Here is a 19,270-nt window from a genome sequence, read left to right on the forward strand (position 1 = left end):
TTTACGCGGTATTGGTGGCAGTATCCATAGATTGTAGATACGCGATATTTAATTCTCTACAGCTCCGCGGTATTGCCATCTATTTATTTGCTGTGTCACATACGCGGTATTGTTTTAGATATTTTTTTCATGGTAAATAATTAAAAATTCGGCATTATGGCGTTAAGAGCAGATGCGCGTACGGTCAACGACATCATGTGACTGAAAAACGAAAAATCGGCAATTTGTCAGTTACGCGGTATTGTTTCTTCATCAACGATATGTATTTTCTTAAATTTAATTAGGACAATCCTCAAATTGACATTTAGTGTAATTATTTCAATAATGTGTACGAGATAAACATTTCTATATTAACGATAATATTTCAACCGTGGATTCCACGCATGCTTCAGTTCCAGACTCACAAGGTAAGCATTTTATTTTCTTGTTGGCTGTGCGAACTCACACAGCCAGCCTCTTCGTTTATATCTTTAATATTCATTTGTCTGCAAGTACTGTCAACATAGACGCGAAGTATAACTGCACAAAGAGTCACAGGTAATGATGTCAGCACTGCAGGAAGCAGCTGACGCTGCCTTCCCCTCGCCCCTCACCACCCCACCCCCACCCATCACGCCCTCCACAAAACCTATCATTCCACACAAAAACCGCGCGATTCGTCGACACGCAGTTAGAGGGAGGACTGAAGTGAAGGGAGAATGAGTAACGTAGCGCCGATGTAGTGGGAGAGGCAGTGAACTAGAAAAAAGTGTGGAGTGTGCTATCTGTGAAGAGTTTGAAGTACCAGTTCATTGAAATTGAGTGATTAGTTCACACTGACACTTCACTGGAGTGAAGAGTTCATTTGAATGACTCATTCACGAGCTCCCCATCACTAGTCGCAACTCGAACACCGCTTTAACAGGGAAAATGACTGCGTGGGACGCATCTGCATGGTTGCAACTGTATCTGGAACGAATCTATACTATTGCCATTATAAAAACATCATAGCGGTGCAAATAAATGTTTGATCAGTCTAATAAAGAAGTAAATTTTTGAAAAAGAGGGAAGATACTTCATACTGTTCGTTTTGTCCGGAACAGTTAATAGCTAACACCAAATACCAGCAACCGCTGTGAAGCCCGTACGTGTCATAAGTTAAAGCTTGAAATGTAACAATCATGCCAAAGGGAAACCCGATTAAAGGCACATTTTGAACAGGCAGGAGATAAGTTATCTACACGAGAGTAGAAACTTTATCATATCTTATCTATCAGAAAAAAAACAGTAATTTATAATTATCACAGGTGCTAACAACACAACGCACTGTAGTGTACTGTTAGCATCTGCATCAACATCTTTCGGCGTACACTGCTAAGGTTGGCTGTTCTCTCGTCTCCTTTCAAATCTAGTTTTTCTGATTATGGTTCTTATTGTTGTTTATTTTGTTGTTACTAAGAAAATACTAATCAAGTCTACAGACCGCTCTGCAATGACAAAATTTCATATACGAAATTTTGTTCCGTCGCACAGTTCTTGCAAGTCATTGCAAGCTACTTTTTTAAACGCCACCTATCAAGATAGGATTTGAGTTAACCTACAGTTTAAATCGAACTGAAAAGCATGTCCTGACACACACACTCACACACACACACTGGATTTTGCAGTATTTATCCCATAATTACCTCGACTTTTTAGCACTGTGACTTTCGATTCTGAAAGCATATTGTTCTCTAGGAATATTATTAAGAAAAGAAGACAAGTTTAGCTTGCTCAAGTAGCTAAAGTTCTCCCTAGAAGCGGATTAATTTTGGTTTTCATTGTAATCCTAATCACACTAACTGATCCCTAACCCAACGCTTACAACCACCCGTTTCGAATAAAAATAAGTTGCTGTTGTGGTATTCTAGTAAGAAGGCCTGCAGCCAGCAAGAATAAAGGGTCAGTTTGGAGTCCGAACTGTAACTTGCAAAACTCACAGAAAGCTTGGATTTTCACGTGACTGAGTACGTATTTTGATTTGATTAGCTATTTTTGTTTGTTTATTTGTCCTTTAGCGTGAGCACACAATTTAGCCACTAATAGTGGTATCCGTAATTTCTTCAACTTACATATGAACATGCCTCATTAACATAACTAAACGTTGTTTCTGTACTATTATGAAAACATAGGCAAACTTAATTTCTAGACACTGGTTTAGCACATCATTATCATTCCTTATTAAATGTAGGGAACGGAACCCTAATATTGTTAAGGTGTGAAAGGAATTGGCCTCTATGTTGCTCATACTTAGAGCAGATGAATATAAAATGCGCTGTGTGTCACCAACCTTTTGAACTATACATGTGATATGGAATCAAAGTATGGGGAACTCAACCATAACAGGGATGGAGAGACTATTAATACTGCAGAAGAAAACCATTCTAAATATACAGAAAAAGTCGCAAAAAGAATATAGCAGAAGCTGTATCAAAGATCTTAATATTTTGACATTTCCATCACTTCATCACTTTCAAGACCATTGTGACTGCGTTACGAGAGTCCACAAAACTGGAGACCAAAGAGACTGTTCATCCTCATAACTCAACAAGCAGAAAACAGTTGTGGTGCGCTTCGCACAGATCTCAGATGTTTTTAAAAAGGACCTAAATGCTCTGGTATAAAACTAATTGCTACAAACATTGTCAAGGGACTTACAAAACTTCAACTCTGAGAAGATGCCCCCTTCAACACCCCTAAAAAAAACACAGAATAAAAAATTTGCTATCACAGGTGTCAGCATTTTTTAGTTGTAGACAAAATAAATGCATAGGAAAACTGCAAGTCTCAACCTCTTGATTGTGAGAGATAGCTCTGCGGTGTATAGATAGGTTGTGAAACCACTGTAAGCTAGATATGTAGGGTTGTAATTGACTATAATATTTTCCTGTATTAACAGCTGGTGTCTTCCATTCCTCTTCCCACTGGGATCTGACATCCATTTTAATTTGGTGTAATAAATCAGTGTAAGGTAACTTGATATCTAGGATGGTTCTGGATATGGCAGCTTTGTTGGACAACAGGTCTACAGTTTCGTTATACAAAATTCCTGCGTGAGCTTTAGTCCAAAGTAAATAAATACAGGGTGACAATTATTGAACAATATGAAAAAACCATAACTTAGTTACAAACTGCAGCATACACACACTTTATTCAGCATGTGGACGTCACTACAGATATTCGGATTTAGGTTATGACATTTTTCAATATGCCTGCCATCACTGGCAATGATGTGGCACAGACAAATAGTGACATTCTGCATGACCCGTTGAAGTTTCAGAACATCAATGCTGTCGATGACATCCTAAATGGCTATTTTCTGCTCAGCAATGGTTCTGGTTTTATTGGTGTACACCTTGTCTTTAATGTAACACACACACACACACACACAAAAAGGAGCTGCACGTGTTCAGGTCTGGAGAATATGGTGGCCAATCGAGGCTCATGCCAGTGGCCTCTGGGTACCCCAGAGCCAGAATGCAGTCCCCAAAGTGCTCCTCCAGGATGTCAAACTCTCACCTGCTTCGATGGGGTCAAGCTACGTCTTACATGAACCACATCTTGTTGAAATTGGGGTCACTTTGGATAATGGGGATGAAATCATCTACCAAAACATTCATGTATCGTTCGGTAGTCACCATGCTATTGAGGAATGTTGTACAAATTATTCTGTGACTGGACGCTGCACACCACAGAGCCATACGTTGAGGGTGAAGAGACTTCTTGACCTTGAAATGCTGATTCTCAGTCCCCCAAATGTGCCAATTTTGCTTATTGATGAACCCATCCAGATGAAAACTGTTGGCTTCATTGCTATACAAAACCGTGCATGTGCCAACTATTTCCCATCATGGCTCATGGCCACCTGTGCAGTTTGAATGTCCTAATGGAACATTCAGAATTTATGACAATTTTATTTCATGTAGTTCAATAATTATCATCCTGTATATTTGTTTCCTCATGATCGCTCCATTATTTCATTAGCTGTGCCAGTAACAAGTTTATTACTGTGTTTACTCAAATTTCTGTTCACTATAGCACTAGGAATGCTTTCAGAATCTTGTTGTTATGGGCTAAAGAGTACTTAATGGCCTTCACGACTGTTACTGCTTCCACCGTACATGAAGAGCTCGATGAAGGAAGCAATACTGACTGTAACCCGGTTTTGGTCATGAGATAGCACATCCCACATTACCTTCTGATGCAATTCTAGAACCATCCACATAGACATGTTTGAGCTTCGTTCCATTTTTTGCGGGGATATGTGCTAGTTATCACATTAAAGTTACTGCCAATGTGTGCTCTACATTCCAAATGAAGCACTGGAACAGAGAATGTGCAGAGATGAAATGGCTCTTCATACACAGGGAGTCTTATTATTATAACACTTTTCAAAGACAGCTCAGCATCTGAAAACTTCTAAACAAATCTGGAAGTCAATATAATATTCTGTTATCCAAGGTAGTGTGTAGTTGGTAGCAGTTGACCTCATCACTCCCTGAAAAGTGTGGATATATCTATATTGTAAAGTATCTTCATTCACACATACGCTTGATGCTGGTATTCCCGTATACTGTGCAACCATATTCTATCCTGCTCCCAATCAACACTCTGTATAAGGTCAATAGAACATTGAGGTTCGGTGCCATGAAACTCTGATTAAAGATCTGATGATGTTCATGATTGACAGACAAGTATTTATAATGGAATTAATGTGAAAATTCCAACTGAACCACATTCCCAAGAATTTAGTTGACAATTTAACTTGGAATGAATAACCTCTTGCATGAATTTCATCATGATGCACGTGTCGTCTTAAAATATAACAAGAAAAGATTTTGAAGGAGAAATTTAAAAGCCATTTGTGAATAACAAATCCTTCACTTCTGCTATTGCCTCTGTCAGCCTGCCGATTGCAGACTCCTCTGCAGAACCAGTTGAATATAAACATATATCATAAGCATAACGCAGAAAGTGAACATTTGGAGAAATAATTTGTTCAAGATAACTAGAATGAATTATGTGTAATGAGAGGCTAAGGATGGGTGCTTGGGGTAAACCTCTGAATGGAACCAGAAGGCCTATAAATTGTTTCTGATATATGACGTTAATTGTTCTCTGTGTGAAGAAAGTACTAATGGCATAAGCCTAACTGATAGGAAGACCAATTCAGTGTAGCTTTTCTGACAGGAGGGAGTCCTGGACGCTATCATAAGCTGATGTCACATCTCTTCTTGAAAAGCTGAGAGAATATCATTGCACAAAATTGTTATGGTGTCCAATGCTTGAATACTTTTAATGAACTCAAATTGTGATTGCGGTAGTAGTTCATCAGTGTCTAGCCATATGTGAAGACTTTTGATAGGTTTTTCAAGAGTTTTCCCGCTCACAAGAGGATAACACAATTGGTCTATATGACGTATGAATTTTGGGATCTTTGCCAGGTTTCAGTACAGATGTGATAATTTGTGTAGATCATTCCTCTACACATTCCTCTACTCCTCATGTTTCATTAAATATCCTAAAGAGTAGTTCTAAAGCATCTAGAGGAAGCTTTTTACCGTTTCATAGTGAACACTGTCAATTCCTGGAGAGCTATTCAAAGAATTATTGATAACAATTTCTTACTCACATCTGGCGAACAGAGATAGCAGGGGATGATTGAAATTTGTTTCCTGTGGAATAACCATGGGGACTTCAGAGCAAGATGGAGGAGCTGCAATTGACACAAATTCCTCTAACTACACAGTGTCCACTACTGGAGAAGCAGCTGCATTAGAATGTTTTAGAGATCAGATTGTTCTCCAGATCTCAGAAATGTTATAGACTTTGTTACAGTAGTTGACCCAAGCCTCCTCTTTTTCTTTTCTTCCGGAATCACCTAATATCCACATCTGTTTTGTACTCTAGAAATCACTGCGATATCTGTTCCCTAAGATATATGGATAAGGCCAACCTTTGCTTAGCCACAGTTTTGGAATATTCAGTATCCCACCAGAACACATGTTGTTTTGCAGAGTAAATCTTTGTTTTCCACTGAGATGCTACCTATTAGGTCTATGGCTGACATAAGTGCAGCGTAAGCTTCCCTTGTCATCCATTCCAGATTCTGTTTCCCTGAGATCTTCCTGTATAGTTTTTTGTTGTTTTTCCCAGCAAGTGTTCTGTATTTTCCATGGGCTGTTTGAATAATACCTGCTTCTCGTACTTCTCTCTAGGCCCAATACTATTTTTGACCCCATAGAATACTTTAAGATCTCCTACTGAGAAATTTTGTAGAAATCAGGTGAAGCATGACTTAAGTTCACAGCAGATGATTATTTATAAGGGAAAGGTAACATTGTTGGAGAGCTATCATACAGAATGACCAAATCTAGTTCTTCTATTGCACTAAAGAGATGAAAACTTCTGGGTCATTGCACCAAGCACTGTGGTGAGACTTAAAATCCCCACAGATAAGGGATGGAGGATGGAGTTGAGTAACTAACTGACACCAGGTATTGCTACTGGTTATGGTCCGTGGTGATTTATAAATGGAAGTAATATATAAGTTCCCATTCATTGTTTCTGTTTCTGCAGCTGCCACTTGAAGCACCAGATTGCTAAGTTTAAGTGGATTTCATTGTATCTGATGTGTGTCCTTAATTAACTGTCCCACCACTTCTCCTGTACCATTTGGTCTATCTGAATGTACTACATTGAATCCTTTGAAATGAACTTGCATTTGTGGCTTGATCCATGTTTCATGGAGAGTCACAATGGCAATATTGTTATTAATTTTCCACAGTTTCCCAGTTAGAGATAGCTGACCTCACATTCCGTTGTAATATATTAAGGGCCAATTTGAAATCAGAAGATGCTTCTGTCCAGTTCTGGCCCGTATTTTATTTTCTGTAGAAAACTGAGGAAACCATTTTCTAGATGTCTGCAAGCTCTACACTGTCATTATTGGAAGAGGCTAACTGTGTTATCAAATTTAACATTTCAGACACTAGCTTTTCAGTCAGTGATGTGTTCTTGTTGACCATATGTGGCTGATTGTTGGGAAACAACATCCTGGGAATGAGGTAAGTAAGGATTCTCAGTAATAGGGCATGTCAGCAAGTTTATTGGTTGGTTGGTCTGGGGGTAAGGGGACCAAACAGTGAGGTCATCAGTCCCATTGGATTATGGAAGGATGGGGAAGGAAATCAGCCATGCCCTTTCAAAGGAATCATCCTGGCATTTGCCTGAAGTGATTTTGGGAAATCACGGAAAACCTATATCAGGATGGACCGACAGGATTTGAATCTTCATCCTTCCAAATGCAAGTCCAGTCTGCTAATCACTACACCACCTCACTTCATAGCAAATTAATATTGTTAAAGAGAGGGATAGGATTTGGTATATTCTTTGAAGGTTTCAGTCTGTTGGGATCAATAGTTGTCATGAATCTGTGCTGTGAGGTTTGTGGGGAGGAAATTCCTTCTCCCAATCCAATCTGCTTTTACTGAGATCTCCTGCTGCTGTAGTACATGGTCTGCAATTCACATATTCCTGAGCTTCCTTGAATGAAATGTTGAGCATAGCTGAAGTATTTTTAACCCCGTGGTGTTTCAGGTGCATTGGACAAGATTTATCTCTTGATGTGTGAATCTCCTTTGCAATGTGCACAACAAGTAGTTTGGCTTGCACACAGTCTTGCCTCGTGGTTACCTCCACATGTATTATAACGGACTTCTGATCAGCACTAAAAGATTAGGTGATCAAATTATATACAATGGACTCACTGTTAATGCAAGGCTTAACTGTACATTGCACACCATATACTGTAACATGATGTGGCAAGAACTGCGATGCAAATGTGAGAATGCATGTTTATCAAGGAAGATTTATTAGTGTGCCCAAGTGATTTATAAGTTTGAATATCTTACGAATATCTGTGACAGTTACCATCGATTGAATTGCATCCTTTAGCTCTTGCTCTGATATATAAGTATCTACATGTCTTATAGCTCCCTGGTGGTGAGTTCTGTGACTTGGTATATATGCAACCATCCCCTTATGCCTCAGTGAGTTGTCTTCTACAAATTCATTGGCAACTTCTCTCATAACCAACTCACTCCAGATTCTGTTGTTCCCAAAGCCTTGGATACTTGCAATTTTATTTTTATAATGATGGAGTGAAATGAACAAAAATGTCTCCTGAGCCATGGGATAGTACTTACCAACATTCCCATTAGTGCCCTTGACGGACACAGAAAAAGGGTCAACTGCATCAGTCTGATCCCTCTTGCACTTATTTTGATTTATATTTATTTTGATTTTACATTTGGATGAGTTATAACTTCTCTCTGTGCGATCTGTGCTTCTTGCAGATGTTATTCTCTAGCTGAATAATAACCAATGACTGTACTATTGTCTGCATGTGGGAAAGGGGACAGGATCTTTATTTAAAGGATAAATGCCAAGCATGCCTGAGCTGAAAGATGTCTGGTTCATTATCTCTGTAGTTTATTGATGTTTGTCATGTTGAACGGTGAGCACTAGTCTCTTTTCCTTTAGGTCTTCATTCTGTTCTAACACACTCTTTGCTCCAGATCTTGTTGACTGACTAATCTCCATACTCAAGCATACAAGACTTCAGCAACCTATAACTCATGAGCGTGCAACTGAACATCAGAGGAGGGACCTCATCCCTTCCCAAAAGGTCCACTGTCCATATCTAGTGTACCATTAGCTAATAAGATTATGACTCTTGGTATAAAAATCGCACTCTCATGAGTATTTAACACTAAATAACTTCAGAAGTTAACTGCAGTAATACTATTTATCTGGGTGCTAACCAAAGCTCTCATCTCACCAGTTTACATCTTCTGTGGATCATGTGCATGACAACAACAATAATAATAATAGTGGCCAATATTACATTTGATTGAACGTTGAATGATTCATTGCATGTGAACAAAAATGGCAAAGGTTACAATTCTTCATACACATCAAATAACCCATTCTTCTGAATATGTTGATTAACATTTGATTACACAATAAAGTTTTCCCAAAGCTTTTATTATTTTGTATGCTGCATGTACCTATGCAATTCTTCTAATATGTAGAGGCAGTTTTGTAGAATTAATTTCTTAATCTGAAACTTAAGCTTCATTGTCAGATGAGTCCTAACTGTATTGCGCAATGCTTTGACTAATTTTAATACTACAAATTCTGGACCCATATTTATTTATTTATTCATTCTTCAACCATCCAGCTCTATAGTATATGATATTAATATTAAAGTTTTTGTTTTGCATATTTTTCATTAATTATTCCACATATATGTGTAATTCTACTGTAAAGAAATAATATATGTGTTCAGATTGTAATTTACCCAGTATCTGTAATAGTAATTATGTATAATGACATATCCAATATCACTCTAAATAGCAATCAAAGGATGAATAAATAAATGTTAGATACTGGTATGTTGAAGAAATAGTATATAAAATCTATGATTCCGTGGAGTGCAGATGTGTGATTGCTGATGCAAATTTTTCATTATGTTTTTTAAACTGTGCTGCATTTCATTATTATTTTATTTATTCATCCGCAGACAATGAATACTGTATTCGTAATAAAGTTCCTGAATTTACTGCCCTTCAGGACAGCTCTTGAACTCAAATTATTCTTGGAACTGAGAGCTGACTGAAACCCAAAGTGGAAATCTCTGACATATTTAGCAAATCATGGAACATATATCAGAAAGATAGACTCGAGGCCATAGGAGGGGGAGTTTTCATTGCAGATGACAAAAATATTGTCTCTATTGAGGTTGAAGTTGAGTACGGCAGTGAAGTCATCTGGTCGCGTATAACAGGTGTAGGTGGAACGGATGTTTTTACCAGCCACACAATTCTGTTGTGGCAGTTATAGAGTCATTCAAAGAAAGTCTGTGGTCAATAGTGCATAAATACTCAGATAATGCAATATTAGTTGGAGGTGACTTTAACCTGCTGAGTAACCCATATCTGTGGGTTCATTGCAGGAGGTACATACAGACAGTCTGTCGCGTTTTCTGAAAATTATCTTAAGCAGCTAGCTCGGCAGCCCCCACGCAATGGAAATATATTAGACCTTGTAGGTACAAATAGGCCAGACTTTTCTGACAATGTTGGTAAAGAAATGGAGATTAGTGATCTCGATATCATTATATCAACTATGATTATGAAAGTGATTAAATCAGTCAAGAAGGCCAGGAGAATGTTTCTGCTCAATATACCAGAAAAGCAGTTATTAACATCTTACTGAGACAGTGAATTGGTATCACTTAGTACCATATGTTGGATGTAGAGAAATTACGGACAAAGTTTAAGCAAATTGTAAATTGTGGCCTAGAGAGTTGCGTGCCTAGTAAGTGGATAAAGGATTGAAAAGATCCACCATGGTTTAATAACAAAATTCATAAGAGGCTGAGGCAGCAGAGACTGTTGCACTCGAGGTTCAAAAGCACACACACAATGAAAACAAGTGAAGGTTAGTAGAGATTCGTGCATCTGTGAAAAGATCTGTGCACGAAGCATACAACAACTACCATCATCACACCTTAGCAAAAGATCTGACAGAGAGCCCAAGAAAATTCTGGTCATCTGTAAAATTGCTAAGCAGGTCTAAGGCTTCCATTCAGTGCCTTGTTGATCAGTCTGGTGTGGCTGTTGAAGATAACAAAACGAAAGCCCAAGTTTTAAATTGTGCATTCAAGAAATCGCTCACGCAGGAGAACCAAACAAACCTACTGTCATGTGATCATCAGACTCCTGTATGGATGACATAGAAATAAGAGTACATTGTGCAGTAAAGCAACTTAAAGATTTGTAAACAAATAAATCACCAGGTCCAGATGGAATCCCAGTTTGATTTTATGAAGAGTACTCTACGGCATTGGCCCCTTACCTAGCTTGCATTTATTGTGAATCTCTCACCAGCATAAAGTCCCAAGCGGCTGGGAAAAAGCGCAGGTGACTCCAGTATATAAGTAAGGTAGAAGAACGGACCTGAAAAATTACAGATCAATATCCCTAACTTCCGTTTGCTGCAGAATCCTTGAACGCATTCTCAGCTTGAGTATAATAAGCTTTCTTGAGGCTAAGCAGTTTATGTCCACGAATCAGCATGGTTTTAGAAAACATCACTTGCAGATTCCATATTTCTAGATTTCCGGAAAGCGTTTGACACAGTGCCCCACTGCAGGCTGTTAATGAAGGGATGAGCATATGGAATACTGGAATACGTTGACAGGTATGCGAGTGGCCCGAAGACTTCTTATATAATAGAACCCAGTATGTTGTCCTCAACAGTGAGTGTTCATCAGAGATGAGGATATAATCAGGAGTGCCCCAGGGAAGTGTGATAGGACTGCTGTTGTTCTCTACATACATAAATGATTTGATGGACCAGGTGGGAAGCAGTCTGTGGTTGTGTGCTGATGATGCCATGGTGTACGGTAAGGTGTCAAAGTTGAGTGACTGTAGGAAGATACAAGATGACTTAGACAAAATTTCCAGATGGTCTGATGAATGACAGCTAGGCCTAAATGTGGATAAATGTAAGTTAATGCAGATGACTAGGCAGAAAAAACCTGTAATGTTCGGATACAGTATTACTAGTGTCTAGCTTGACACAGTCAAGTCATTTAAATATCTGAGCATAATCTTGCAAAATGATGTGAGGTGGAACAAGCATGTGAAAACTGCGGTAGGAGAGGCAAATGTTTGACTCAGGCTTATTGAGAGAATTTTAGGAAAGAGTGGTTCACCTGTAAGGGAGACCACATATAGGACACTGGTGAGACATATTCTTGAGTACTGTTCGGGTGTTCGGGATCCGTGCCAATTTGGATTGAAGGAAGACATCAAAGCAATTCACAGGAGGGGTGCTAGATTTGTTACCGGTAGGTTTGAATAAAATGTAAGCATTACGGAGATACTTTGGGAACTCAAATGGAAATCCTTGGAGAGAAGATGGCATTATTTTTGGGAAATACTATTGAGAAAATTTAGAGAACTGGCAGTTGAAGCTGACTGCCAAACAATTCTGCTCCTGCCAACTTACATCACCCATAAGGACAATGAAGATAAGATACGAGAAATTAGGGCTCATACAGAGGCGTACAGAGACTTGTTTCTCGCCCTGTTTGCGAGGGGAACAGGACAGGAAATAAGTAGTGGTATAGGATGCCCTCCACCATGCACCTGACAGTGGCTTGTGGAGTATCTATCTAGATGTAGATATAGATGTATGTGTAAATATTTGGAAAATGGAACATACAAATATACACATAAAAATGTGAGCACAATAGTACAAGATTGTACTGTAAAAGACCGTACAGTATTAAGTTGTAAAACAACTATATACATGTGTATGCTTATGTTGTTATAAATGCATGGCCTGTTGTTCATAGAGCTTTATTTTTGTCTTCCTTAAACAGCAAGTCCTCATATACATTACAATAATTCTGTAAATATTTTACATCACACAAGAGCTGTCCATTGGATATACAAATATAGTTAGTAGTTTAGGGGCAAGATACATCATTTTTGGTTTTACCGTGTGTAAACATTATCAGAAAATGTTATTGGTCCACAAAGACAATTACCAAGCATAAATGTTGAGTTTCAGACAGGCACAACAAAAGGATTGCTAAATAAGTAAGATTTTGGCCTGATGCTGCAAGTAGCATCTGAACATTTTGGAGTGTCTTGGTTTGTGACTTTCAAGCTTAATGAAGTACTTGCATTGCTGATATAATCTGGAAAATCTTGGTTTTTTTAATATTGACATTTCCTACAGTTTTGAAAATGATGTCCTGATCTTCATATTTCTACCCTGTTTCAGTCTTCACAAGATCCCATATAGCTTCTGATTTGTTTTCAGACTATTTTATTAAGCTATCATTATACATAAAAATTGTCTTAGCAGTTATTTTTTGATATACCATCTTGTAATTCCTAAAATATTCTATGAACTGTGGATCTGAGTATGTTTCCATTTTTGAACTTAGTCTCTTTAGTGTTTGACAAGAAGTTTTGGTGCCAGGTGTGATCCAAGAGCTTGACTGTGTATTGCCATGGGACCTGATTCTTGACATTTCTTTTATACATGAGGTATGCTTTTTTTTCTTTCAATGGTGTGGAAGGAATTTTAGGAAAAAAGCATTGTGGTGTGGCAGTCACAAATCAGTATTTGTAACTTCAACTTCTGAAGATCCAGCATTTAAAAATATATTATCTACAATACTGTTTGTATTATATGTCACAAGGGGCATTTGAAAAGTCCGTGCAAAGTCCAAGAGATGGCACCACTGGCATGTTTAGTTAGTAGCATCTTTGGAAAGAACGCACACTAAGTTTCAGCCATCTTGGTGTATTTCTTTGTGTTTGGCATTTGTGTGAATCAAGGAAGTGGAGTGATTGTCAAAAAATGGATGAAAAAGATTTTCGTGTGGTGATTAAACATTACTTTATGAAAGGCAAAACGCCTCAGGAGACTAAAGAGAAATTTAATAAACATTACAGTGACTCTGCACCTTCGATTAGAACAGTTTATAAGTGGTTTCAAAAATTTTGGAGTGGCCATATGAGCACAAGTGTTGCTGAACGTTCTGGACGCCCTGTGGAGGTTACAACTCCAGAAATCAATGATAAAATCCATGATATGGTTATGGATGACAGAAGAGTTCAGGTGCATGAGATTGCTAGTGCTGTGGGCATCTCAAATGAATGGGTACATAATATTTTGCATAAACATTTGAACATGAGAAAGTTATCCACAAGATGGGTTCTGCGATTGCTCACGCTTGACCAAAAATGGAATCGTGTGAAGTGTTGCAAGGAAGGTTTGCAGCTGTTCAGGAAGAATCCGCAGGACTTTAAGTGTCATTTCGTCACTGTGGATGAAACAGGGATACATTACTATACTCCTGAGACCAAACAACAATCTAAACAAAGGGTTACCAAGGGAGAATCTGCACCAAAAAAGGTTAAGACCATTCCTTTGGCCGGAAACGTTATGGTGACTGTCTGTTGGGATTCACAAGGGATAATCCTCATCGGCTATCTGGAAAAGGGTAAAACTAATACAGGTGCATATTATTCATCGTTATTGGATCATTTGAAAGCTGAGCTGCAAGAAAAATGCAGGCAATTGGACCGCAAAAAAGTCCTTTTCCATCACAGCAATGAACCAGCACACACCTCAGCAGTTGTGGTCACAAAATTAATGGAAATAGCATTCCAACTCATTTCACATCCCCAGACTTGGCTTCCTACTATTTGTTCCTCAATTTGAAGAAATGGCTGGCGGGACAAAGATTTTACTCAAACTAGGAGGTGATTGCAGCAACTAATAGCTTGCAGACTTGGATAATTCCTGTTATTCGGAGGGAATCAACAAATTAGAACAGTGTTGGATGAAGTGTATAAGACTAAAAGGAGACTATGTCGAAAAATAAGAAAGGTTTACCCCAAACAAGTAAGTAGTGTTTATTTTTGCATGGACTTTTCAAATGCCCCTCGTAATCATTTAAAGCTGGTTCTTGAAACTTTGTTAATTTACTTTCTCGGGATAGTTTATGTCTCTCTTCAAGAGTCTTCCAGCTCAGTTCCTTCAGTATCTCACTGACAGTTTCTCGCAGATTAAACAAACCTTTGACTACTTGTGCTGCCCTTCTCTGTCTACATTCAATATCCCCTGTTAGTCCTATCTGGTGAGAGCGCCACACATCTGAGCAATATTCTAGAACCAGTCACATGGGTGGTATGTAAGCAATGTCCTTTGTAGATTAATTGCACTTCCCCCAGTATTCTACCAATAAACCAAAGTCTGCCAACTGTTTGACCCACTACTACATCTATGTGATCATTCCATTTGATATTTCCACAAAGTGTTACACCCAGGTATTTGTATGAGTGGGCTGAGTCCAGCAGTGACTTATTGATATTATAGTCGTAGGATACTACTTTTTTTCACTTGGTGAAGTGCACAATTTTACAATGTTGAGCATTGAGAGCACGTTGCCAATCTCTGCACCACTTTGAAATCTTGTCAAGATCTGACTGAAAATTTATGCAGTTTCTTTCAGATAGTACTTAATTATAGATAACTGCATCATCTGCAAAAAAAGCCTGATTTTACTATTAACACTCTCTGCAACATCATCAATATACAGCGTGAGAAGCTAGGATCCCAACACACTTCCCTCGGGCACACCCGAAGTTACTTCTACATCTGACAATGATTCTTCTCCAAGATAACATGTTGTATCTTTGCTGGCAAAAAGCCCTCAATCCAGTCACAAATTTCACTTGATACTCCATATGCTTGTACTCTTGACAATAAGTGTACGCATGATACTGGGTCAAATGCTTTTTGGAAATCAAGAAATGCAGAATGTACCTAATTATCTCATGCGAGAAAAGTGCGAGTTGGGTTTCACATGATTGATGTTTTCAAAATCCATCCTGGTTGGCATTGAGGAGGTCATTCTGGTGAAGATACCTCATTGTGTTTGAGTTCAGAATATATTTTAAGATTCTACAGCAAACCAATGTCAAGTATATTGAATGGTAGTTTTGTGAATCGCCTCTATTACTGCTCTTGTAAACATGTGACCTGTACCTTTTTCTAAGAACTGGGAATGATTTTTACAGAATCCATCAGGAATTCCATTGGACCCTGGAGCTTTGTTCAATTTTACATACAAATGAACTGGTGTTTTCTCTAAAGTTTTAGTGTACATCAGGAGATGAGTCTGGTAGTGAAAAAGGATCCAATTATCATTTTATGCCCACCCCTGATACTGAATCTTGCCCAAACAATCTCACATGTAACTTCAAGTTCTACCTCAGCATGCATGTCTCATTTCAGATTTCTTTGAATTTTTAAGTCAAGGAACTTTACACATTTTTTTTGATTTTTTTCCTACTATTTATGTAACTATACAGTTTAATTTTATCATTGAATGTGCTGCTGTTGTTGTTGTTGTTCCCCATGAGACATGTCTTACTACTAGTGCTGTCATTTAAGTGAATATCATTAAAGAACTTGACAACATAGAGCATTTTTACTATGATTAACATGAAAGCTTTAAAAACAGTTGTGTCCTGTTAAATGAAAAAAAAAAAAAGAAATAACAGAAAACTGTTGGTATTTATATATATTTCCCAACATGTCTTCTTAAATTAGTTGTTGTTGTTGTTGTGGTCTTCAGTCCTGAGACTGGTTTGATGCAGCTCTCCATGCTACTCTATCCTGTGCAAGCTTCTTCATCTCCCAGTACCTACTGCAACCTACATCCTTCTGAATCTGCTTGGTGTATTCATCTCTTGGTCTCCCTCTACGATTTTTACCCTCCATGTTGCCCTCCAATACTAAATTGGTGATCCCTTGATGCCTCAGAACATGTCCTACCAACCGATCCCTTCTTCTAGTCAAGTTGTGCCACAACCTTCTCTTCTCCCCAATCCTATTCAATACCTACCCATTAGTTATGTGATCTACCCATCTAATCTTCAGCATTCTTCTGTAGCACCACATTTCGAAAGCTTCTATTCTCTTCTTGTCTAAACTATTTATTGTCCATGTTTCACTTCCATACATGGCTACACGCCATACAAATACTTTCAGAAACGACTTCCTGACACTTACATCAATACTCAATGTTAACAAATTTCTCTTCTTCAGAAACACTTTCCTTCCCGTTGCCAGTCTACATTTTATATCCTCTCCACTTTGTTCATCATCAGTTATTCTGCTCCCCAAATAGCAAAACTCCTTTACTACTTTAAGTGTCTCATTTCCTAATCTAATTCCCTCAGCATCACCCGACTTAATTCGACTACATTCCATTATCCTCGTTTTGCTTTTGTTGATGTTCATCTTATATCCTCCTTTCAAAACACTATCCATTCCGTTCAACTGCTCTTCCAAGTCCTTTGCTGTCTCTGACAGAATTACAATGTCATCGGCAAACCTCAAAGTTTTTATTTCTTCTCCATGGATTTTAATACCTACTCCGAATTTTTCTTTTGTTTCCTTCACTGCTTGCTCAATATACAGATTGAATAACATCGGGGAGAGCCTACAACCCTGTCTCACTCCCTTCCCAACCACTGCTTCCCCTACATGCCCCTCAACTCTTATAACTGCCATTTGGTTTCTATACAAATTCTAAATAGCCTTTCGCTCCCTGTATTTTACCCCTGCCACCTTCAGAATTTGAAAGAGAGTATTCCAGTCAACATTGTCAAAAGCTTTCTCTAAGTCTACAAATGCTAGAAACGTAAGTTTGCCTTTCCTTAATCTAGATTCTAAGATAAGTCGTAGGGTCAGTATTGCCTCACGTGTTCCAATATTTCTACAGAATCCAAACTGATCTTCCCCTAGGTCAGCTTCTACTAGTTTTTCCATTCGTCTGTAAAGAATTCGCGTTAGTATTTTGCAGCCATGACTTATTAAACTGATAGTTCGGTAATTTTCACATCTGTCAACACCTGATTTCTTTGGGATTGGAATTATTATATTCTTCTTGAAGTCTGAGGGTATTTCACCTGTCTCATACATCTTGCTCACCAGATGGTGGAGTTTTGTCAGGACTGGCTCTCCCAAGGCTGTCAGTAATTCTAATGGAATGTTGTCTACTCCCGGGGCCTTGTTTCGACTCAGGTCTTTCAGTGCTCTGTCAAACACTTCACGCAATATCATATCTCCCATTTCATCTTCATCTACATCCTCTTCCCTTTCCATAATATTGTCCTCAAGTACATCGCCCTTGTATAGACCCTCTATATACTCCTTCCACCTTTCTGCTTTCCCTTCTTTGCTTAGAACTGGGTTTCCATCTGAGCTTTTGATATTCATACAAGTGGTTCTATTTTCTCCAAAGGTCTCTTTAATTTTCCTGTAGGCAGTATCTATCTTACCCCTAGTGAGATAAGCCTCTACATCCTTACATTTATCCTCTAGCCATCCCTGCTTAGCCGTTTTGCACTTCCTTGTGATCTCATTTTTGAGACATTTGTATTCCTTTTTGCCTGCTTCACTTACTGCATTTTTATATTTTCTCCTTTCATCAATTAAATTCAATATTTCTTCTGTTACCCAAGGATTTCTACTAGCCCTCGTCTTTTTACCTACCTGATCCTCTGCTGCCTTCACTACTTCACCCCTCAAAGCGACCCATACTTCTTCTGCTGTATTTCTTTCCCCCATTCCTGCCATTTGTTCCCTTACACTCTCCCTGAAACTCTGTACAACCTCTGGTTCTTTCAGTTTATCCAGGTCCCATCTCCTTAAATTCCCACCTTTTTGCAGTTTCTTCAGTTTTAATCTACAGTTCATAACCAATAAGTTGTGGTCAGAGTCCACATCTGCCCCTGGAAATGTCTTACAATTTAAAACCTGGTTCCTAAATCTTTGTCTTACCATCATATAATCTATCTGATACCTTTTAGTATCTCCTGGGTTCTTCCATGTGTACAACCTTCTATCATGATTCTTAAACCAAGTGTTAGCTATGATTAAGTTGTGCTCTGTGCAAAATTCTACCAGGCGGCTTCCTCTTTCATTTCTTACCCCCAATCCATATTCACCTACTACGTTTCCTTCTCTCCCTTTTCCTACACTCGAATTCCGGTCACCCTTGACTATTAAATTTTCGTCTCCCTTCACTATCTGAATAATTTCTTTTATTTCATCATACATTTCTTCAATTTCTTCGTCATCTGCAGAGCTAGTTGGCATATAAACTTGTACTACTGTAGTAGGTGTGGGCTTCGTATCTATCTTGGCCACAATAATACGTTCACTATGCTGTTTGTAGTAGCTTACCCGCATTCCTATTTTCCTATTCATTATTAAACCTACTCCTGCATTACCCCTATTTGACTTTGTGTTGATAACCCTGTAGTGACCTGACCAGAAGTCTTGTTCCTCCTGCCACCGAACTTCACTAATTCCCACTATATCTAACTTTAACCTATCCATTTCCCTTTTTAAATTTTGTAACCTACCTGCCCGATTAAGGGATCTGACATTCCACGCTCCGATTCATAGAATGCCAGTTTTCTTTCTCCTGATAACGACGTCCTCTTGAGTAGTCCCCGCCCGGAGATCCGAATGGGGGACTATTTTACCTCCGGAATATTTTACCGAAGAGGACGCCATCATCATTAACGATACAGTAGAGCTGCATGCCCTTGTGAAAAATAACGGCTGTAGTTTCCCC

At 38.5% G+C, this 19,270-nt stretch overlaps 1 protein-coding gene across 3 annotated transcripts in view; it reads left to right on the forward strand.

Moving 5' to 3' along the window:
* Window positions 1-276: 276 nt before the first annotated feature.
* Window positions 277-19,270, forward strand: part of LOC126259921 (peroxisomal acyl-coenzyme A oxidase 3-like) — a 249,955-nt gene continuing 230,961 nt past the window's right edge. Inside the window, exon 1 of one of the 3 annotated variants that reach the window (XM_049957011.1) lies at window positions 277-407. The gene's annotated coding sequence lies outside the window, so the exon portion shown is untranslated. Of the gene's footprint in view, window positions 408-709; window positions 1,359-1,966; window positions 1,986-19,270 lie in introns of those variants that run through there. The other 2 variants (XM_049957010.1, XM_049957012.1) reach the window with 2 other exon arrangements.

Source organism: Schistocerca nitens, chromosome 5, assembly GCF_023898315.1.
Source record: "Schistocerca nitens isolate TAMUIC-IGC-003100 chromosome 5, iqSchNite1.1, whole genome shotgun sequence".
Taxonomy (NCBI): Eukaryota; Metazoa; Arthropoda; class Insecta; order Orthoptera; family Acrididae; genus Schistocerca; species Schistocerca nitens.